The sequence below is a fragment of the Spinacia oleracea genome, chromosome 2 (assembly GCF_020520425.1).
Source record: "Spinacia oleracea cultivar Varoflay chromosome 2, BTI_SOV_V1, whole genome shotgun sequence".
NCBI lineage: Eukaryota > Viridiplantae > Streptophyta > Magnoliopsida > Caryophyllales > Amaranthaceae > Spinacia > Spinacia oleracea.
In genome coordinates this window covers 87,103,615-87,127,755 of record NC_079488.1, presented here as the reverse complement: position 1 = coordinate 87,127,755, position 24,141 = coordinate 87,103,615, and the positions used below count along the sequence as shown (strand labels likewise).

At 40.0% G+C, this 24,141-nt stretch overlaps 1 long non-coding RNA gene across 1 annotated transcript; it reads left to right on the top strand.

Annotated features, from left to right (window-relative positions):
* The first annotated feature begins 6,602 nt into the window (after positions 1–6,602).
* LOC130467974 (uncharacterized) lies at positions 6,603–7,354 on the top strand. Its single transcript, XR_008928181.1, has 2 exons — positions 6,603–6,747; positions 6,841–7,354. It is a non-coding gene; the product is annotated as an uncharacterized lncRNA (long non-coding RNA).
* The last annotated feature ends 16,787 nt before the right edge of the window (positions 7,355–24,141 follow it).

Genomic DNA, 24,141 nt, shown 5'->3' with positions numbered 1-24,141 from the left:
GTGGGCGGGGTCTACGGCGCAAACCACGTAGGTCCTTATTTTCAAAAAAAACAAAACAAAATAAAATTTCAAAACAGATTCGTCCACTTCAGCGGACGGGGTGTCCACCCTCAGCGGACAAGGTTCGCCACCTTCAGTGGGCGGGGTCTACGTCACAAACCGCGTAGGTCCTTATTTTCAAAAATTTCAAACAGATTTGTCCACTTCAGCGGACGGGGTGTCCACCCTCAGCGGACAAGGTTCGCCACCTTCAGTGGGCGAGGTCTACGTCACAAACCGCGTAGGTCCCTATTTTCAAAAACATCAAACAGATTCGTCCACTTCTATCGGACGGGGGGTCCCCCTCAGAGGACAGGCTCGCCCACCTTCAGCGGGCGGGGTCTGCGTCACTAACAGCGCAGGTCCTTAGTCGCTGCAGCGATAACTTTTACTGGATTTTCCTTCGTTTTACTTCCTATAAAAACAAGGGTACTGGATTTTCCTTCGTTTTACTTCCTATAAAAACAAGGGGGGTTTTCTCGTTTAGCCAGCCCTGAAAATGAGAATCTTTAAAAACGTTTTACCTCGTGATTGGGCTTGGCCAGGCCCAATTACACTTTACAGCTTTAATTTCGAAAACATCTGTAGTTACTCCCAATGACAAAGTGAGGGAGTTTCTACGCATCTTTAGATCCTTCCAATGACAAAGTGAGGAAGTTTCTATACTATCAGTTGACAAATCCCAATGACACGTGAGGGATATGTCGACGCTTCAAGTGATGACCCTTAAGTCAAATGTTATCACTCGGGGGCTCGTGAGACCCTCGCAAAACAGGTCACATACACCATGGCATGTGCGACGCACTCCGTCTAATACTTTGACCATCGTCTTACTCCAAGACTCAGTCAAAGTGGGGGCTAACTATAGACACCTACTTTTATCCCCATTCCCGCAAGGGAAAGGTTCGATGATGAAAGCATAAAAACTCCACTTGACAACGCATCTCCTATAAAATAAACGAATCTTGATTCCCCATTTCATTTTACCCGAAACCTGCTATTTATGGAAACCTGCTAAAAATAGTAACTGCCGTAAAAGGTAGCTTCTAAAAGTGGCAAATCATAAAAGATAGAAACCTGTCAGAATTAGGTGTTGCATTCCAACATAAATCCTAAATGAGATAGAAAACCGCGAGAATCCTATTCCTAATAGGATTCGGAAATAAGAGTTACGTATTAATTAAAATCCTAACGAGCCTAGAGTTCGTAACGGGCCCAGACGCATTCCGTCACAAATTGATACGCGCTAAAAGACTCAAATTAATCTCAAACTCTACGGATTTTAGAATCCGAATCTGACTAAACAAGAACTGCCCAGACTCTATTTTCAACGCCTGGCTTCGGCGCCCAGGCCTGGGCGCTGAAAATACCTGGGTACGTTTCTTTTCCTAATTCTTTGCGGATTAGAACTCTGCAATTCTATCCTTCCACGAACTCTTCCCTATAAATAGACCCCTAGTTTCGACGTGAAACAAGACATAACAACACATAATATATTCTGAGTATTGACTCTAAACCCCATAGCCTAAGCCTCTCGCTGCGAAACTGTTCACGCGTTCTGTCGCAATCGATCCATAAATCGAACAGAACGTATCCTGTCCCATAATCGAGATTCGTTAAATAAAAAGGAGAAATAGCAAAGTCAAAGTGGTTAGTTTTCTGAGAACCCTGACGCACCTCTCAAGGGTGCGTCGTAATGTGTCCCTTTTCGATGATTTAACTGCTTTCCTCGCCCTTTTTATGAACTGTTAAACTAACCTAATATGATTGTTCTATCACGCCTAATAAATATAATATTTTTGGGAAATCGGATTATCATGCTAGGTCCCTTAATGATATTTAAATCAGATAATCACGATCGAATTAGTATTATATGCTGCATACTGCTAAAATCAATTCAGATTAGTTTAATAGTTAACGCATGTCCCTTCAATTATTTATGCTGAGCTAGTAAGGATATCCTGCCTCTGGAGTTATCGACGAGCGAATTACTCCTCTCGGTAGTTACAGTCCCCCGAACCCTCAATCTCTACCTTGCGGGTGTATATTGAGAGATCCCCACACCAGGGATCACAAGGGAACCTACGGTCGTCGTGGTCAAACATAATTGCACTCCCTTTATGTCACGATAACCGGGTTTTGTCAGTTTTTCTCATTGTCGTTAAAAACTGAATGGCGACTCCTATATTACTAGTCGATTGGGTGTATACTCACAGGAAATCCAATTATACTTGATTGAATAAAAAGAATCGTCACACCCACGAGGGACAGGTCACGCATTAGCCTCGCGCTTTTTCGACCCCCTCACAACAAGAATTATATGTTTAATAAAGCATTAAATTCTAAAAGATTAATTTAACTAAGATTCTAATTGAATTAGTAAATTGAATCCTAGTGGAAATCTAAGTCCGATATTTCCTCCCTATAAATAGGTGATTCATAATCACAATTTATACATCACAATAATCATAAGTATTCATATAGCTTAAGTTTAAACTAACTTAATAATTTGCCAAATTATTTAAGCTTTCGAATAACATAAAACCTTAGATAATATTCTAGTTAATTGAATCTAAGGCGGATCCGAACGTGCTGTGGACTATCTACCGAGGGGCGACATTTGGAGTCCTAAACTTGTTCTTGTTCGGTTCGGGAGCAGCTAGGGAAGGCACGCGTCACATGTATGTATCCAAAATTATGCTAATTGACTATGTGACAATTAATTTGGATTCCTGGCTGTATGGTTTTTCCGCATGAAATATATGTTTTATATTTGTCATAACCTAACAGTGGTATCACGAGCCTCTAATTAATTTCATAATCAATTATAGTTAACATGGTTAAATTTTATAAATTTGCAATGAATTAAAGGGGTGATTAATTTCGCTGTATGTAATTAATTGCAAATTCGTGCGATTATTTAATTATATGTTCGCAGGATTTTCGGCAGTTTAGTCAATAATGGTCGAAATCGTATAATTTTATAGTGAATTTCGCATGTAAACGACGTTTTAAATTTTGACTAAAATCATTAATTTGATGCCGAGCCCAGAATTCCCAAATTCGAAGCCTAACTATGACTTTTTGGAGGTTTTAGTTTTTCGAACGCAAAATTTATAATTTTTACGGATTTTTCATGAAATACCCCTGACTTTTGGCGAAATTCACCAAATGCCCCTCGACTTTCAGAAATTCATAAAATACCCCTATTTTAAAACATAATACACCAAATACCCTTATGACGTCATCAATCCTAATTAACCCATTTAACTCACCCATTAACCCATTTTTTCCCAATTAATCCACTAAACTCCCAAATAACCAATATTTTTTCTTTTCTCTCTCCCCCACTCTTTCTTCCAGTTTCTTCCATGGATCTCCTACCTCCACCAGGATGGTCGACTTTCCAGCCGTCACCATCGCCCCAAGCAACAATAACAACATCAACAACGACAGTGGAAGCAGGCCGGCGACGGATTTTCTTTGATTTTCGGCTGCACCACCAACTCATCTTCTCTCCTTCCGTCGCGACAAGGCCAACTCCATCAACCCCATCAACGCCATCAACAACTCCGACATCTCCCTCGGCAACTCCATCAACAATGAGATTTCTCTCCCAAATATTAACTACCTAGAAAAAAAATCACGTCAAGCTCGCAAACTAAAATTCCCAGAAAATGGTGTAAGCAAGAGAGGCTCAAATCTGCATTTTATCAAAACAAGAGAGACTCAATTTGGGGGAGAATTTCAAGGGAGAAAAAACCTTGTTTTGTTTGATGTTCTGATTGTTTGCTCACTTTCTTTGAAGTTCTTCGTTCTTCAATTTTCTCTGAATCTCTTCGAATTTCTCTTTGAATTTCTGTTTCAATTCTTCGAATTTCTCTCCGAATCTCTGGGGTTTGTTAAATTGATTAAATTCGTTAAATTCGTTCAATTGCTTTGACTTTTTTGTGTGATTAAATATGATGGAATTTGGTTTGGCTTCAATGGAAAAAAAATAGTCATGATTTGTTGGTGAGCTGATGGAAGGAGGAAGGAGGAAGGAGAGAGAGAAAAGAAAAGAAAAATGGGTGGGTTAGTGGGTTAATGGGTGGTTTAATTAGGTTTCTAAATGGATGGGTTGATTAGGGGTTTTAATTAGGGATTAGCTGGGTTAAGTAGGCGTTAATTAGTCGATTATAGGTATGATGACGTCATTAAAGATATTTGTTGTATTAAGTTTTGAAATAAGGGTATTTGGTATATTAAGTATAGAAATAGGGATATTTTATGCATTTCTGAAAGTCGATGGGCATTTGGTGAATTTCGCCAAAACTCGAGGGTATTTCATGAAAAATCCGTAATTTTTATGATGTTAAATTAAATATTTGCGAATCTTGTATTTAAATATATCTTGAATCTATGATTGACCTATTGTATATGTTTAACAATTTTAAAGCCTAATCTTGTTGATTATACAACCTTATTTGTAATTGTAATTAATTTGTTTAAATTCGAATAATTTAGAATTTGATTTGATTTTCATAATTAATTAGCAATTTAATTAGGATCCTATGATTAAAAACCACAATAAAATTTGTTAAAATTGAAAAGTTTCAAAATTTTATGACCTAGATTTGAATCCATGAAAATAAAAGTAATCGGAAATTAATTTGAATAATAAATTTTCGATTTTTCGCCTACATTTATAAAATTAATATGAGTTATTAATTTGTCAATAAATTTAAATTATAAAAGTTTTAATTTTTATGAAATTCGTTCACGAATCTTGCACGCACGAAGAAATGGAAGCTAAGGGTTACCCTTAAGGGGTGTTGCATAGTGCGGAAATGCGACGACGAGCAAGGGAGCTCGTCGCCCATGCGGTACGATGCAGCGAGCAAGGCATGGCACACGCGCGCGGGGGGCAGCCCTGCTGTGCGGTGTGTGTTGTGTGTACGTGGGCGAAAGGCGAGATGAAGGCATCGAGCACCAAGGTTGCACAGCGCGGGCAGTGAGCGCTGGCTCGCCCAACGAGCATTGCCCCGCCCTAGCGAGGGAGCATGCTGCGCGTAGGTGTGGCTTGCTCGGCTTGCTGCGTGCTACGCGTGGCTGCTCGTGCTTGTGCTACGACCAATGCAAGTGGCAGGCCATGGGCGCTGCATTCGTGCACGCGGCCCATGGGTGCTGCTACTACAAGGCCTCGACGAGGCATGGGCGCAAGCCTATGGCCTTGTCTTGGCCCGTTGGTTCGTTTTAATTTTTCGGTTGAAAGCGATTTTAATTTAATTTAATTTCGTAATTTGATTTTTTCTCGGAATTTAATTTTGAATAATTTAATTATTATAAATTTATTTATACTAATTATTTTACTAAAATTAAAACCTTGATAAAATTTAAATTAACTAAAATTAAACCCTGCGTAAGCATCTGGATAATCGGGAATGCGACCAACTGAAAATAAAATAAAAGGATTTAAATAATATTTTATATGAGCTTAAATTTGTAAGTTTCCGGTTGGACTAGGAAATACAATTTGATGTTTAAAATTTGTAAAGCATGTAAATTTCTTGGTTTTAGTGGGAGCGTTTTAGTCATAAACTCTTGATTAGGTCTACATTCCTTTAAGGTTAAAAAAACTCGATTAGACTTAATAAGGATTGAATAATTTGTAGATTATTGGAAGCCTTGATTAATTGTTGAACATGTTTATGTGATGCATAATATGTTCTACTAACTTGCTATGTGGGCCATTCATTGATAAATGAATGGGTGAATGACATATTGTAAATGTACTGTTTTGCAGGTTATGGAAAGTGACTAGTATGGCCCAAATAGGATAGAAAATATGGTCTGCGAACCATTAATTTGAATGTAAAATTGGTCTAATGCACCAAAGTTTTTATTTTAAATATGGTCTGCGTGCCATCAATTAGTTGTAATTAGTTTCAATTATAGCTTATCCTATTTGAAGAAAATGGCGCCTCCCATGGTGAAATTCAAGACGGAGTTTCCAATCCATTTTCAAGATGGAGTTTGAAGTTGAAGCTTCAAGATGAAGTCGGGCCATACTAGATCACATTTATATCTTATGAATGCTTTAAGTTATTTATTGCTTTAAATATGTCTTAATTATGCATGAGATTGTGCTTGATTATTTTGCATGATTAAGGATTTTAGTTCACTTAAAATCTAACCAACATAGTAAGAGCCTTAAGTTCCAAACTTTAAAAATTGAGTTAAAAGGTGACTGTAATCCCCCGTAATTTTATACATTTTATTAATAAATTTTAAAATATAGTTAATTATATTTAAATAGAATTTACGAATTTTAGAAATAAATATATAATTAATGTATATTTATTTTATTATGTTTTAAATATTTTAACAGTTTATGAAATCAAAAATAATTTTAGAATTTTACGTTGAAAAGAATTCGAATTACGAAAACACATTCAATTGAATCTGGAAAAGCAATCCTAACCGTTTTGGGTTCAAACAAACTCAATCCTAGTTCTAGCCCAAATTGTAAAAGCCCAAATAAATAAACCCAAAATTTCCTACCCATGTTTCAATTCACGTGAAACAAATCTACTCCTCTCCTTCATCCTACGTAAAACCAAACCCTCCTTCAAGAAAAAGCAGTAAACCTCCCCTTGCTTCCTTTGTCAGCCGCCGCACCGCCCTACAACCACCGCTGTGTTGGTGCGCCACCATCCTCCTCCGTCGGTAAATACTTCCTACTCCCTCTCGTGTTTCCTTTCTTTTTCTCTATCGTTTTTCTCTCTTTAATCGTGGTTCTGTTTTGCTCCTTTCTCACAGCCACCGTGCTGCCACCTGCGTCACCGCCGTCGCTGCTGCCCCTGCTCAGCCTACGCCATCTTCCTTCTCCTTTCTCCTCCACGCACACAAGCCACCTCCCCTCTTCTTTGCTTCGTGCTTCAAGGTCGCACCCACCACCATAGCGCAACCACCACCCTGCGCCACCAGCGTCATCCAACCTCCGCGACCGACCGTCCCGCTGTCGCGCCGCCCTCCCACCGGCCAGCACTCATTTCCTCCCCTTTTTGTTATTTCTTAAACCCTAAACTAAGTAATGAATTTAATGAAGTTTTAATAATTTAAATTATGTTCTTGAATTTAAATTATACGTTTTTATGATTTAGGTAGAATTTTCGGATTATATATTATGTTTAAATAATAAATTTAATTTTCAGATTATGTAATTTGCATTGAAATAATGATTTTAATTATTTAAAGAATGAATTTTAAGGTTTTAATAGTTTTGAAATCATGGTAGGATGATTATAAGTTATTAAAGTTATTGTTTTTATGATTTCAAACATGTTAATATATTTTGGATTAGTTTGAAATTAATGTATATTGCTGGAAATTGTAAAGGGGCATGTTTATTGGAGTTTATGATAGTTGGTTATCATTAGTGAAGTAATCACAATGCTAAGAGGTTTAGTAAATAAGTTTTGACATTGGGGAATGTTCTAATTATGTTTAGGAAGGGTTTGAAGCACCCTAATGTTGCTGAAAATTCAATGTGAATTGATATAAGTCTATATTGGTTGTTGTTAGCTGGAGAATTCTCCGTAGGCGACTTTTGAATTATTAAAGTGGTCTCGCAGTTTGTTTACACAAGGTACGTACGTACATGTGTGCTTGGAGATGTGTGTTATTATTGAAACCATGTTGAATTTGTCGATGAACTTGGTTATGTTGAAATTTACATGTTTAATATTGTTGAATGAACATGTTGAACATATATTTCATTATGAGAATTATAACATGTTAGTATGGATGATTGATGCAAACATGTTGGTTGGGAACACTAGATTATTTTATATATATTGGTTTAGATCGATTGATCGTTGTTCCCTTTTAGTTTTTCACTACTTTATGAGGGTGTAGACACCTACTTTTGTCCCCATTCCCGAAAAGGAAGGTTCGATGATGAGAACGTAAATCTCCACTTGACAACGCATCTCCTATAAAATAACGAATCTCATTACCCTTTTCATTTCACCCGAAACCTGCTATTTATGGAAACCTGCTAAAAATAGTAACTGCCGTAATGGGTAGTTGTTAAAAATGGCAAGTCATAAAAGATAGAAACCTGTCAGAATTAGGTGTTGCACTCCAACATAAATCCGAAATGAGATAGAAATTGCGAGAGAATCCTATTCCTAATATGATTCGAAAGTAAGAGTCACGTATTAATTAAAATCCTAACGAGCCTAGAGTTCGTAACGGGCCCAGACGCATCCCGTCACAAGGTTAATACGCACTAAAGGACTCAATTAAATCTCAAATACTCCGGATTCAAGGAATCCGAATCTGACTAAGAAAAATAGCCCAGTCCCTTTTTCAACGCCTGGCTCTGGGCGCCAAAATCTTCGGCGCCCAGGCCTGGGCGCTGAAAATACCTGGTACGTGTTTTTTCCTAATTCCTCGTGGATTAGAGTTCTGCAATTCTATCTTTCCACGAACGCTTTTCTATAAATAGGGCCTTAAGTTCGACGTGAAAAGAACACACAACACACAATTATTATTCTGAGTATTGACTCTAAACCCCTAAGCCTAAGCCTCACGCTGCAAAACTGATCACGCGTTCTGTCGCAATCGATCCATAAATCGAACAGAACGTATCCCGTCCCATAATTTGAGATTCGTTATATAAAAGGAGAAATAGCAAAGTCAAAGTGGTTAGTTTTCTGAGAACCGTGACGCACCTCTCAAGGGTGCGTCGTAATGTGTCCCTTTTCCATGGTTTAATTGCTTTCCTTGCCCTTTTATGAACTGTTAAACTAACTAAAATCTGATTGTTCGATCACGCTTAATAAATATGATATTTTTGGGAAATTGGATTATCATGCTAGGTCCCTTAAAACAATCTAACTCAGGTAATCGCGCTCGATCTAGTACTATGTGTTGCATATTGTTAAAATCAACTCAGATTAGTTTAATAGTTAACGCATGTCCCTTCAATTATTTATGCTGAGCTAGTAAGGATATCCTACCTCTGGAGTTATCGAAGAGCCAGTACTCCTCTCGGTAGTCACAGTCCCCCGAACCCTCAATCTCTACCCTGCGGGTGTACGTTGAGCGATCCCCACCACCAGGGATCACAAGGGAACCTACGGCCGTCGTGGTCAAACATAATTGCACTCCCTTTATGTCACGATAACCGGGTTTTGTTAGTTTTTCTCATTGTCGTTAAAAACTGAATGGCGACTCCTATATTACTAGTCAATTGGGTGTAAACTCACAGGAAATCCAATTACACTTGATTTGACAAAAAGAAGCGTCACACCGACGAGGGACGAGGTCATGCAATAGCCTCGTGCTTTTTCGACCCCATCACAGTGGCGACTCCACTGGGGATAGTGAAGGAAATACTCGTGCTTGTAGGTAATCAAAATAGCCGAAGGGTGAAACGATCCTGCCCCGCGTTTATTTCCCAATCAAGTTGGGACGACCTGAAAATCAGCATATTAATGTGAACGGACAGAACCGCATAACGAATCTTGGCTCCCTTGGTGTTTCATCTTGGGAGTTAGGACTAAGGATACCTATCGCCAACCGGGGGGTGCATACGCTTCGAATGTTGTCCACTCGGCACTTTCGCTAGTAGTACACCCGTCCCAAACCCAATCGCTCGCTCATTAGGTCCCTCTCGCCTGCATGCCCCTTTGGCTTGCACTTGCGGGTTGGCCTCTTGAGCGAAATTCGTCTGCTGAAGACACTACCTCGACCGGGGCATGTGTTGGATCCACGATAGAAGCGGTACCAAGCCAGGCGCAAATAACTACCCATAGAAGCCTATCATAAACTACATGACATATTATTATTGCCTCATGATGGAATGTTAGTTATATGTAGCGAAATATATGATTGTGTGTGACAAACTATCCTAGAAAAACCAACGACCTTAAAAATTTCCCAAACATTCATAAACCAATTTGCCAAAGAGTTATACCGAAATACGTGTTCCGCAAACCCGAACGATCGCCACAAAAATAAGCGACGCTCGGGATGGCCTGTAACGAATCCCACAAACGCTGCACGACGCGTAAAGGACGTTATTAGGCAAGCACGCAAAATCGAAGTCGTATAAACAAAAGTAGACGCAAGCAGAAAACGAGAACCAGCCAGGGACGCATTTTCAACGCCCCTGGCTGGGCGCCAGAATTTCTCACGCCCTACGCTGGGCGCTGAAGTTGCTGCTTGGCCTTTTGGTCAGGCACAGCAGCCTCGGTGCCCACGCAAAAAAACACGTAGCAAAAAAAACTTTTCGTGAAAAAAAAATTGCTACGAGGGCGTATGAAAAAGCACTCGATTCTAAAAGCGACTTATAAAAAAAATAAATAACTCTTTGTGTCGTTGTTAGGCCTCCTACGACGACAATGCTCGGCATCAAAACCGAACATGCTAATAATTATGAATGTCACATGGGCAAAGTATTCAAAAATAATGTTCAAATGAAGTTTTTAAGGAAAAATAATGTTCGAATAAAAAGTAAATCCGAGTCTAGACTAGGCTATGCCAAAGTACAATCTAAATCCTAAGTCTTAGTTGTCTTATCCATAGAATCGGTCCTAATACTTGGTGTTGTTCTGCAAGCTAAAAGGTTAAACCATATTGAGTCTCCCTTCCTAACATTTAAATCAATGAGCACCCATATGTAATTGTCATCCCTTGCTAGGAATCCACGGCCTCAATACTCTCTCTCACCAATAAAAAGAATATATTATAGTATTTGCAAAATGGGAACGGTCACATTCAGGAAATCATTCCCCCATAGTCGCACAACCCCCAAAGTGAACCTAAGGTGCTAATACCATTGGCAAAGAAAAAATTAATGGCCCCAAGGCTTATAATCACATTGGGTCACGACTATCATAGTCCTCTCGAGTCACTCGCTCCTTGAAATACTACTAAGTACGGACTTAAAGATTTTCCATGAATGCAACATGACCAACCATGAAAATACCCAAATCGGCATACCATAAGGCTACCATTGGGGTAAAGCAATACACACTAAGAGAGAAGCCGCACTAATGATTCTAGCCTTGCAAAAATAAAAATTCGATCTCCCCAATTAACTACCTTGCCAACATTAAGCAAAATGGCGCATGACAAATGAACACCCAAGGGTTAAAATCTGAAGTGTCAACCAACGAAAGTTATGGTCCAATTAGCCTAAGTCTGAGAGTTGCTTGGTCAAGTATTATAGGCTTACGCCACGTCATTATTTTGAGTCTAGGCCACCTCCTTGTATTCATACACGGGTTATAATCAGAAAGATTAATGAAAGTTCGAGTCTAAATCACAACTTCCAATTAAATCCCGAAAATTAGAATCTGAAAAAAAAAACAAAAAAAAATTATAATTTTCGATGTAATTCTTTCGTTAAATTTCAATAAAGTAAAAAACAACATTTTGAATCAACGCTATTTGCACATTTTAAGAAACGACTAAATACGCTTGCAAAGTAAGACAATTTAAAGGTCCACTCTAGGCCTACTAAAGCTAAAGGCCCACCCTAGGCCTACTAAAGTTAAAGGTCCACTATAGGCCTACCAAACGAGGCTCACTCAGTCTCGCCTCGTGACTCAAAGACCACAACCATTTACCTTTTAGCCCTAAAATAAAAATTTAAAGGATTTATGTTGGGGAGAAATACCAAGCAAAAAGAGAAAATAGAAAGAGGAAAGGGAGAGCGAAAAGAGCGAGCCATGAAGTACTTAGCCCGTACCTCCCAAAGTGCGAAATTTACCCAAGTAAACGAAGGAAAAGAACTGAGTCAACCAATCCAAATCATAAAATTCCACGATGTCTACCCTTTCCAATCCTTATGCTCTTAGACTCCTTCGCTCTGGGGTCCCTGTGCAGCTCATTTAACCCATCCATGTTCTCATTGCCATAACCCAAGAAACCATTACCTCAACTCTTGTTTCTGAACTTGTTATCAACCGCAAACCACGCACGGCCATTGACACGTGCGTCATGCCCATCATTTCCAAAGTCCAAACCTGCTCTTACACCACCATTAGCATAATGACCATATAACTGGTTTGGATACGTCCTGTTGATATACCCTTGAGCCGTCCCTATGCTACTCATTGGCCTTGATTGATGTAAACTCGTGACACTAGCCTGAGGCCGTAAAATGTGAATCTTAGCAGATGTAATCCTTATGTTTGACCAACACCTATACAAATTATCCTATCTCATTCAACCCATCTTTCAAACCGTCTTGAGTCACAAATAAAAAAAGAGACAAATGAAAAGTACATTCTACGCTGATGAGAACGTAAATCTCCACTTGACAACGCATCTCCTATAAAATAACGAATCTCATTACCCCTTTTCATTTCACCCGAAACCTGCTATTTATGGAAACCTGCTAAAAATAGTAACTTCCGTAATGGGTAGTTGTTAAAAGTGGCAAGTCATAAAAGATAGAAACCTGTCAGAATTAGGTGTTGCACTCCAACATAAATCCTAAATGAGATAGAAATTGCGAGAGAATCCTATTCCTAATATGATTCGAAAGTAAGAGTCACGTATTAATTAAAATCCTAACGAGCCTAGAGTTCGTAACGGGCCCAGACGCATCCCATCACAAGGTTAATACGCACTAAAGGACTCAATTAAATCTCAAATACTCCGGATTCTAGGAATCCGAATCTGACTAAGAAAAACAGCCCATACCCTATTTTCAACGCCTGGCTCTGGGCGCCGAAATCTTCGGCGCCCAGGCCTGGGCGCTGAAAATACCTGGTACGTGTTTTTTCCTAATTCCTCGTGGATTAGAGTTCTGCAATTCTATCTTTCCACGAACGCTTTTCTATAAATAGGGCCTTAAGTTCGACGTGAAAAGAACACACAACACACAATTATTATTCTGAGTATTGACTCTAAACCCCTAAGCCTAAGCCTCACGCTGCAAAACTGATCACGCGTTCTGTCGCAATCGATCCATAAATCGAACAGAACGTATCCCGTCCCATAATTTGAGATTCGTTAAAAAAAAGGAGAAATAGCAAAGTCAAAGTGGTTAGTTTTTTGAGAACCGTGACGCACCTCTCAAGGGTGCGTCGTAATGTGTCCCTTTTCCATGGTTTAATTGCTTTCTTCGCCCTTTTATGAACTGTTAAACTAACTAAAATCTGATTGTTCGATCACGCTTAATAAATATGATATTTTTGGGAAATTGGATTATCATGCTAGGTCCCTTAAAACAATCTAACTCACGTAATCGCGCTCGATCTAGTACTATGTGTTGCATATTGTTAAAATCAACTCAGATTAGTTTAATAGTTAACGCATGTCCCTTCAATTATTTATGCTGAGCTAGTAAGGATATCCTACCTCTGGAGTTATCGAAGAGCGAGTACTCCTCTCGGTAGTCACAGTCCCCCGAACCCTCAATCTCTACCCTGCGGGTGTACGTTGAGCGATCCCCACCACCAGGGATCACAAGGGAACCTACGGCCGTCGTGGTCAAACATAATTGCACTCCCTTTATGTCACGATAACCGGGTTTTGTCAGTTTTTCTCATTGTCGTTAAAAACTGAATGGCGACTCCTATATTACTAGTCAATTGGGTGTAAACTCACAGGAAATCCAATTACACTTGATTTGACAAAAAGAAGCGTCACACCGACGAGGGACGAGGTCATGCAATAGCCTCGTGCTTTTTCGACCCCATCACAGTGGCGACTCCACTGGGGATAGTGAAGGAAATACTCGTGCTTGTAGGTAATCAAAATAGCCGAAGGGTGAAACGATCCTGCCCCGCGTTTATTTCCCAATCAAGTTGGGACGACCTGAAAATCAGCATATTAATGTGAACGGACAGAACCGCATAACGAATCTTGGCTCCCTTGGTGTTTCATCTTGGGAGTTAGGACTAAGGATACCCATCGCCAACTGGGGGGTGCATACGCTTCGAATATTGTCCACTCGGCACTTTCGCTAGTAGTACACCCGTCCCATACCCAATCGCTCGCTCATTAGGTCCCTCTCGCCTGCATGCCCCCTTGGCTTGCACTTGCGGGGTGGACTCTTGAGCGAAATTCGTCTGCTGAAGACACTACCTCGACCGGGGCATGTGTTGGATCTACGATAGAAGCGGTACCAAGCCAGGCGCAAATAACTACCCATAGAAGCCTATCATAAACTACATGACATATTATTATTGCCTCATGATGGAATGTTAGTTATGTGTAGCGAAATATATGATTGTGTGTGACAAACTATCCTAGAAAAACCAACGACCTTAAAAATTGCCCAAACATTCATAAACCAATTTGCCAAAGAGTTATACCGAAATACGTGTTCCGCAAACCCGAACGATCGCCACAAAAATAAGCGACGCTCGGGATGGCCTGTAACGAATCCCACAAACGCTGCACGACGCGTAAATGACGTTATTAGGCAAGCACGCAAAATCGAAGTCGCATAAACAAAAGTAGACGCAAGCAGAAAACGAGAACTAGCCAGGGACGCATTTTCAACGCCCCTGGCTGGGCGCCAGAATTTCTCACGCCCTACGCTGGGCGCTGAAGGTGCTGCTTGGCCTTTTGGTCAGGCACAACAGCCTCGGTGCCCACGCAAAAAAACACGTAGCAAAAAAAAATTTTCGTGAAAAAAAAATTGCTACGAGGGCGTATGAAAAAGCACTCGATTCTAAAAGCGACTTATAAAAAAATAAATAACTCTTTGTGTCGTTGTTAGGCCTCCTACGACGACAATGCTCGGCATCAAAACCGAACATGCTAATAATTATGAATGTCACATGGGCAAAGTATTCAAAAATAATGTTCAAATGAAGTTTTTAAGGAAAAATAATGTTCGAATAAAAAGTAAATCCGAGTCTAGACTAGGCTATGCCAAAGTACAATCTAAATCCCAAGTCTTAGTTGTCTTATCCATAGAATCGGTCCTAATACTTGGTGTTGTTCTGCAAGCTAAAAGGTTAAACCATATTGAGTCTCCCTTCCTAACATTTAAATCAATGAGCACCCATATGTAATTGTCATCCCTTGCTAGGAATCCACGGCCTCAATACTCTCTCTCACCAATAAAAAGAATATATTATAGTATTTGCAAAATGGGAACGGTCACATTCTGGAAATCATTCCCCCATAGTCGCAAAACCCCCAAAGTGAACCTAAGGTGCTAATACCATTGGCAAAGAAAAAATTAATGGCCCCAAGGCTTATAATCACATTGGGTCACGACTATCATAGTCCTCTCGAGTCACTCGCTCCTTGAAATACTACTAAGTACGGACTTAAAGATTTTCTATGAATGCAACATGACCAACCATGAAAATACCCAAATCGGCATACCATAAGGCTACCATTGGGGTAAAGCAATACACACTAAGAGAGAAGCCGCACTAATGATTCTAGCCTTGCAAAAATAAAAATTCGATCTCCCCAATTAACTACCTTGCCAACATTAAGCAAAATGGCGCATGACAAATGAACACCCAAGGGTTAAAATCTGAAGTGTCAACCAACGAAAGTTATGGTCCAATTAGCCTAAGTCTGAGAGTTGCTTGGTCAAGTATTATAGGCTTACGCCACGTCATTATTTTGAGTCTAGGCCACCTCCTTGTATTCATACACGGGTTATAATCAGAAAGATTAATGAAAGTTCGAGTCTAAATCACAACTTCCAATTAAATCCCGAAAATTAGAATCTGAAAAAAAAAACAAAAAAAAATTATAATTTTCGATGTAATTCTTTCGTTAAATTTCAATAAAGTAAAAAACAACATTTTGAATCAACGCTATTTGCACATTTTAAGAAACGACTAAATACGCTTGCAAAGTAAGACAATTTAAAGGTCCACTTTAGGCCTACTAAAGCTAAAGCCCCACCCTAGGCCTACTAAAGTTAAAGGTCCACTATAGGCCTACCAAACGAGGCTCACTCAGTCTCGCCTCGTGACTCAAAGACCACAACCATTTACCTTTTAGCCCTAAAATAAAAATTTAAAGGATTTATGTTGGGGAGAAATCCCAAGCAAAAAGAGAAAATAGAAAGAGGAAAGGGAGAGCGAAAAGAGCGAGCCATGAAGTACTTAGCCCGTACCTCCCAAAGTGCGAAATTTACCCAAGTAAACGAAGGAAAAGAACTGAGTCAACCAATCCAAATCATAAAATTCCACGATGTCTACCCTTTCCAATCCTTATGCTCTTAGACTCCTTCGCTCTGGGGTCCCTGTGCAGCTCATTTAACCCATCCATGTTCTCATTGCCATAACCCAAGAAACCATTACCTCAACTCTTGTTTCTGAACTTGTTATCAACCGCAAACCACGCACGGCCATTGACACGTGCGTCATGCCCATCATTTCCAAAGTCCAAACCTGCTCTTACACCACCATTAGCGTAATGACCATATAACTGGTTTGGATACGTCCTGTTGATATACCCTTGAGCCGTCCCTATGCTACTCATTGGCCTTGATTGATGTAAACTCGTGACACTAGCCTGAGGCCGTAAAATGTGAATCTTAGCAGATGTAATCCTTATGCTTGACCAACACCTATACAAATTATCCTATCTCATTCAACCCATCTTTCAAACCGTCTTGAGTCACAAATAAAAAAAGAGACAAATGAAAAGTACATTCTACGCTCAACGTAAAAATAAAAAAAAATAAAAAATGTGAATAATAAAAAAGAAACTTTGCAAAGCGCCTCTAAAGTTAATCTAAAAAGAAAAAGAAGCATTTAGCGCACCAAAAAGATCCGCCCAGAAGTCATTTTCTGCGCCCAGGGCTGGGCGCCGAAATCTTTAAGCGCCCCAGCCTGGGCGCCGAATCTCTCTGCTTGCCAAATTTTGTCCATAAGTGCTCGTCATTTTATCCGCACATGCACGGAAAAATAACGAACACTTGGAGGGGTGCACCACGTATTCAGGTATACGTACCAAAACACACATGAAAAGAAAATACATGTACTTAAAAAATAAAACAAAATTTTGGCTTACGGCGAAGCAGCAGATTAAAATAATAATGAACTTCACTTATCTCATCCTATTTCAATCATTACGGTTCCACCTCAGAACGTACTTGTTTAAAATCAGCATTCTAAGAAACCATTTTCTAGGCTAAGAACTACGCAAGACCTGATTCCAAATTAAATCTATTTAAGGCGGATACGTAGGCAATCCATGATTCGGTCCAACCAATATCAAAGCCTATAGAAAAACAAGAATAAAAATAGAAGTCCCTTATTGAAATTTAATTACTTGCAATCCAAGTCGAAAGAAAAATTGAAAGCACGAAGAAGAATCCAAGTCATCAAGATGCCAAAATGAGCACACATCGAAAAATAATAAGGGCACGTACCCTTGCCAGAAGGAGCACTCACACTCCTAGGCACTTAGCCAAGACTCAAAAAGATCGCTTTGCCTGAATTGAATGGGGGCTAGCGCAAGCGTCCATGACCTCTAAAGTACTCGACTTGACCATCCCTAAAGCGAACTAACTCACTTAAAGACCTTCTTTCACCACTAGACATAGTCGTTCGCTTAAAGACCTTCTTTCACCACTAAACACAGTCATGATCGCCAACAAGTAGTAGAGGCAGTAAGCTTGCAATAAAAAGGATTGTTCTACGGCATTGCCCCATCGTTCCTTCGAACTCAGGGCACCCGTTCATGGTAATTCGAATGCTTGCTAATCTCCTTTGAAAAAAAAACAGACATTGTAGATAGGACTTGGCACTTAACCAAGGCTCACCTTACTCAGACATATGACACGGGCATCTAAAATCAAAATCTAAAAGCATCATTAATGGGAAGACATAATAGCAATTGGGGGCTAAAAATTTAAATGAAAGAGCTAGGGAAAGAACTAAGTATACCTTGACCTTTTGTACAGACATACACCAAGTAAATCTAAGTCGATTTGAAAACGGTTTATATTCCCGCAATTCTGGAAAGGATGGCCCTAAAAGCCTAAAGCATATGCCAAACGGGCACAAGTATATCTTGACGCCTGCACCCTAGCTTCCAGCAAATCCTTAGACAGCGTTCCAAAAATCGTAACAGTATTTTGATGTAATCCTGTACGAACCCTTCTATAAGTTAACCTACTTAGGACACCTCGTATCGTACACAGTAGGACTCGGATTTTAAATAATTTCCAAATAATTTTCAAAGACTTCTTCGAACATAATAAAGAGTCGTTGGTTTAATCTAAGTATGCGTTTATCCCGATGTTGCAAGTGAGTCAAAAAGATTTCTAAATATGATTATGGGTAAAGAAAGGCACCTAACTTTGTGTCAAGGCACACTTCCACATGTTACTACCTTGACCATGGCGATGTCGCATAATACGACATTTACAAGAGAAGTAGCAGGTCACTACTCGAACGTGCCTCGCACTAAACGAGTCTGGTTCAAACTATTCATGATCCATGTCACCATGAATGCATAAAGACGTATGCAAAGCATTATAGCACCAAGCCAATCCCGTAGCTACAATTGGAGGCTTGAGAAAAACACTCTAAAAATGCTCGAAATGACGATTTTATCGCAAATTCTCGACGCTAATGCTATACATACATCATAGGGGCACAATCCTAAGCTTTAATCGTGTAAAACGAACCTTAGAATGGCTACAACCCCTCCCAAATTCTAAGCACTACTTAGAATATATAAAGTCACCCCACTAACAAGGGTAACTGAAAATCGCGAGTCACCAAAACTCCGATCAAACTACTGCACATAACGCTCGCCCTACAAGCGCCCGTTACACAGTCTACGTCGTTCCAAAGCAAAAGCGAAAGAAAAAATCAAGGATAAGAACTGTCAAAATATACCCAGAGATAATTTTTAACGCCCAGAGTTGGGCGCCTATATCTTGAACGCCCCAGCCTGGGCGCTGAATCTTTCTGCTAGCCAAGTTTTGCACAGATATAAAAATAAGAAAAAGCACCTATGAATCCTCGCATCGAACGAAGTAATAAGCCGTGCAAACCCACGCGGAAGGTGCTACACTTGTTCGAACACCTGAACGAGGCATGACGAAATACTCCAAAAAATAATAATGATATCCCAACACCTGGAGGAATGTTCTAAGACACGCCGTTGGGCCACACAAGCCTACGTTGCACTATAAGTTCAAACATCCCACGGTACAAGTCTAAAAAAAAGAGTAAGGCATATTGCACTAATGTAGGCACGACCAAGAGCACGTGTAAAAGAGGCAAAGACTACTTATCGCCCAAATTCAAAATGCAAGCCACACGACTCCTACATTAAGGATTAAAGGTAGCAAAATATTACCTACCACGGAAAGGACAGCTCGCACCTACACGAGCGGAACCCCAAGGCATCTTTCTCGAAAGAACCTACAAAAATCGTACGCCAAAAGGAAGCATCCCAACATGCATACTTGGGGCTCCAAGCTACGAAACGACCATAGCAAAATAAAAGATCTCGAAGCAAATGTTTGAACGATCGAAAGGGCACGATGCTTGAGCCCACTTCATGAACGGGCCTGAACCCTATCAAGCCTCTAAGAAAATTATTCAAAATCAGTCGTTGCTCAAAAAATGATTCAAGCAAACTGATTAATGGACCGCACACAACGGCCATTCTATAAAATTCTACGTTCCAAAAAACTAAAGAAAAAAACAAAAAAGAAGAGAATACGTAGAATTTCCAAGTGAAGTAGACGAACGAACGAACAAGAGGCCAACTGTGTCATCAAAAGACCAGCCCAAACAACATTTTCAACGCCCCACCTGGGCGTGAATTATATATGACGCCCAGGCCTGGGCGCCGAAAATGAACCCAGGCTCAAAAAAGGCCCTAACTTCTATAGGGCCCTGCCGTATCCATTCGACTCGAAAATTGCCGAGTTCTTTACTGAAGTTTGCACCTCACGACTTTGTTAAGAGTAGCACACCACTACAAAGATCGCTCGCACTTACGAGCACAATCCCAAACACGATCAAGGACATTACAAAATGCGTATCCCCAAAGAACCTCTTTGACAAGAACTAACCGCCAAGCACGAGTGCTTGGTGGCTCGAAAGAAAAAAAATATCTTAAAAGAAAGTATGCAAATTTAAAACAATATTCCCAAACTACGCTGTATGAAGTCCCGTATTTAGATAATCTCAAAAAAAATAAAACCGGATTACGACCTCAAGACAAAGGTCGCCATTGATACTTACACATAGTCCCCTAATCAAGGACCCAGGTAGTGGCAAAAATTGAGCCGTAAAGACTAGCTCAAAACCATGAAAGATGATGACCACAAGACAAAGGTCCGTCTAAGCCGTTGTCAACCCACATTCAGGTTACAACTAAGTCCGAGCATCCCTCGAAAGAATTCGCTCTTACAAGAATGAATAAAAGAAATTCTCAAAAGAAATCACGATGAAAAAAATATAAGAACTTGCCCATTTCAGTTGGCAAGATCGCGTCACGAACCACGCGAGTTCCAAATCGAAAAAAACGAATTCAAGGACGTCCACCCTTAGCGGACAGGGCTCTCCCACCCTCAGCGGGCGGGGTCTGCATCACTAGCCGCGCAGGTCCTCTGTTTTCGAAAAATAAAGTCTTCAAATTCAAAATAGGCTCGCCATCTTCAGCCGGCGGGGTCTACGTCACAAACCACGTAGGTCCTTATTTTCAAAAAGCACAAACAAATTTCAAAATAGATTCGTCCACTTCTTTCGGACGGGGCGTCCACCCTTAGCGGACAGGTTCGCCATCTTTAGCCGGCGGGGTCTACGTCACAAACCACGTAGGCCCTTATTTTCAAAAAAAAAAAAAAAACTCAAACAAACTTCAAAACAGATTCGTCCACTTCTATCGGACGGGGTGTCCACCCTTAGCGGACAGGCTCGCCATCTTTAGCCGGCGGGGTCTGTGCCACTAACCGCGAAGGTCCTTAGTCGCTGCATCGATAACTTTTTCTGGTTTTCCCTTTTTTCCAAAAATTAAAGGATCGATTTTCCCTTTTTTCCAAAAATTAAAGGATCGGTTTTTCCTTTTTCCAAAAATTAAAGGATCTGTTTTCCCTTTTTCCAAAAATTAAAGGATCGGTTTTCCCTTTTTCCAAAAATTAAAGGATTGGTTTTCCGTTTTTCCAAAAAAGAAAGATGTGATTGGTATTCCCTTTTTCCAAAAATTAAAGGATTGGTTTTCCGTTTTTCCAAAAAAGAACGATGTGCTGGATTTTCCTTCGTTTTACGTCCCATAAAAACAAGGGGGTTTTCTCGTTTAGCTAGCCCTGAAAATGAGAATCTTTAAAAAACATTTTTACCTCGCGGTTGGGCTTGGCCAGGCCCAATTACACTTTATAGCTTTGATTTCGAAAACATCTGTAGCTACTCCCAATGACAAAGTGAGGGAGATTCTACGTTCCTTTAGATCCTTCCAATGACAAAGTGAGGAAGTTTCTATACTATCCGTTGACAAATCCTAATGACACGTGAGGGATATGTCGACACTTCAAGTGATGACCCTTAAGTCAAATGTTATCACTCGGGGGCTCGTGAGACCCTCGCCAAAACATGTCGCTATGGCTTGTGCGACGCACTCCGTCTAATACTTTGACCATCGTCTTACTCCAAGACTCAGTCAAAGTGGGGGCTAACTGTAGAACCTACTTTTGTCCCCATTCCCGCAAGGGAAAGGTTCGATGATGAAAGCATAAAAACTCCACTTGACAACGCATCTCCTAAATGAGATAGAAAACCGCGAGAATCCTATTCCTAATATGATTCGCAAAAAAGAGTCACGTATTAATTAAAATCCTAACGAGCCTAGAGTTCGTAACGGGCCCAGACGCATCCCGTCACAAGGTTAATACGCACTAAAGGACTCAATTAAATCTCAAATACTCCAGATTCTAGGAATCTGAATCTGACTAAGAAAAACAGCCCAGACCCTATTTTCAACGCCTGGCTCTGGGCGCCGAAATCTTCGGCGCCCAGGCCTGGGCGCTGAAAATACCTGGTACGTGTTTTTTCCTAATTCCTCGTGGATTAGAGTTCTTCAATTCTATCTTTCCACGAACTCTTTTCTATAAATAGGGCCTTAAGTTCGACGTGAAAAGAACACACAACACACAATTATTATTCTGAGTATTGACTCTAAACCCCTAAGCCTAAGCCTCACGCTGCAAAAATGATCACGCGTTCTGTCGCAATCGATCCATAAATCGAACAGAACGTATCCCGTCCCATAATTTGAGATTCGTTAAATAAAAGGAGAAATAGCAAAGTCAAAGTGGTTAGTTTTCTGAGAACCGTGACGCACCTCTCAAGGGTGCGTCGTAATGTGTCCCTTTTCCATGGTTTAATTGCTTTCTTCGCCCTTTTATGAACTGTTAAACTAACTAAAATCTGATTGTTCGATCACGCTTAATAAATATGATATTTTTGGGAAATTGGATTATCATGCTAGGTCCCTTAAAATAATCTAACTCAGGTAATCGCGCTCGATCTAGTACTATGTGTTGCATATTGTTAAAATCAACTCAGATTAGTTTAATAGTTAACGCATGTCCCTTCAATTATTTATGCTGAGCTAGTAAGGATATCCTGCCTCTGGAGTTATCGAAGAGCGAGTACTCCTCTCGGTAGTCACAGTCCCCCGAACCCTCAATCTCTACCCTGCGGGTGTACGTTGAGCGATCCCCACCACCAGGGATCACAAGGGAACCTACGGCCGTCGTGGTCAAACATAATTGCACTCCCTTTATGTCACGATAACCGGGTTTTGTCAGTTTTTCTCATTGTCGTTAAAAACTGAATGGCGACTCCTATATTACTAGTCAATTGGATGTAAAATCACAGGAAATCCAATTACACTTGATTTGACAAAAAGAAGCGTCACACCCACGAGGGACGAGGTCATGCAATAGCCTCGTGCTTTTTCGACCCCCTCACAGAGGGCCGAGGACCTTGTTTAGTAAGTTGAAACCTTATACCCATATAGAGGGGTTGATCATTGTTAAAGGAATGGTTGATTTAATTGGAATGAGTTCTTGATTTATACCTTTGTGATCACTTACTTAATTCCAAGATAAAAACAGTTGTGATTAATTGTTGATTGTATGACTTATGTGATTGTTGAGTCATAACAAAGTATTAATCTGTAAATCATGTAAAGTGAAACTGAGTAGCAATAGCTTTAGACTGTGCACTTCTGAAGTGACGGACAATCAGAAGTTGGGGTCATAGGTCGCCTATGGCTTTTTCTGGGGCCGGATTGATCACCAGTTCTATTTCAGTCAAAAGTTCCTTGATATCGCAGGTCATTGGGGTTACGGAGTCGCGCCCGTACCTCGTCTTCCTTAGTGAAGGCTTCTAGTAGCAACTCGGTCCATTGACTATTTCAATTAAAATAATGTTAATGATACAAAGGTTTATTTCAGTCAAATATAGTCTTCAAGTCAATATGTTTTGGTTATCCTTACTTATGTTTTATGAGTATCATGTTAGGGTTGTTCGTTTAATAGAATCATGTTAGGATTATTATTATTTTAGTATGTAGTACTCAGCCTTGCTGATTACATGCTTTATTTGTGTGTGTTGATCATGGCTATGCCTTATTGATCCTGTGATGACCCATTTTGGTGAGCAGTCTCTAACGATCAATAAGCGTTGCCCATCTACAGGTTTGAAGATGATGCATCATTGGGATCGGGATTAGAGAGCTTGTATTTATTTTGTTTTGCTAAGTGACTTGGGTTTGTTAAATTTGACTTTAAACTTGTCGTACTATTTACATTTCCTTATTTTCGTTGATTGGTTTTTGGGATTAATTCTGTAATGGATTATTTATAAACCTAAAGTTAGTTTTATGTTTTCCGCTGCAAAATTCTGAATAAGCCGTTACGTTTTCACACGGGCGATAATACTTTGATAATTCTCTATAGTTATATTTATAAAAAGGGTTATTTTAAAAAAAGGAGAATTGTCGAGGTGTTACAGTGACATGCCAAAATAACACTTACTTGGATAACCTTTACATCAATCTTAGTAATATTTTTCCGCCATAGCGAGGTGTTACTTATTGATCCTAAAGGGGTAAGGTACACAAATAATTGTGAGTACA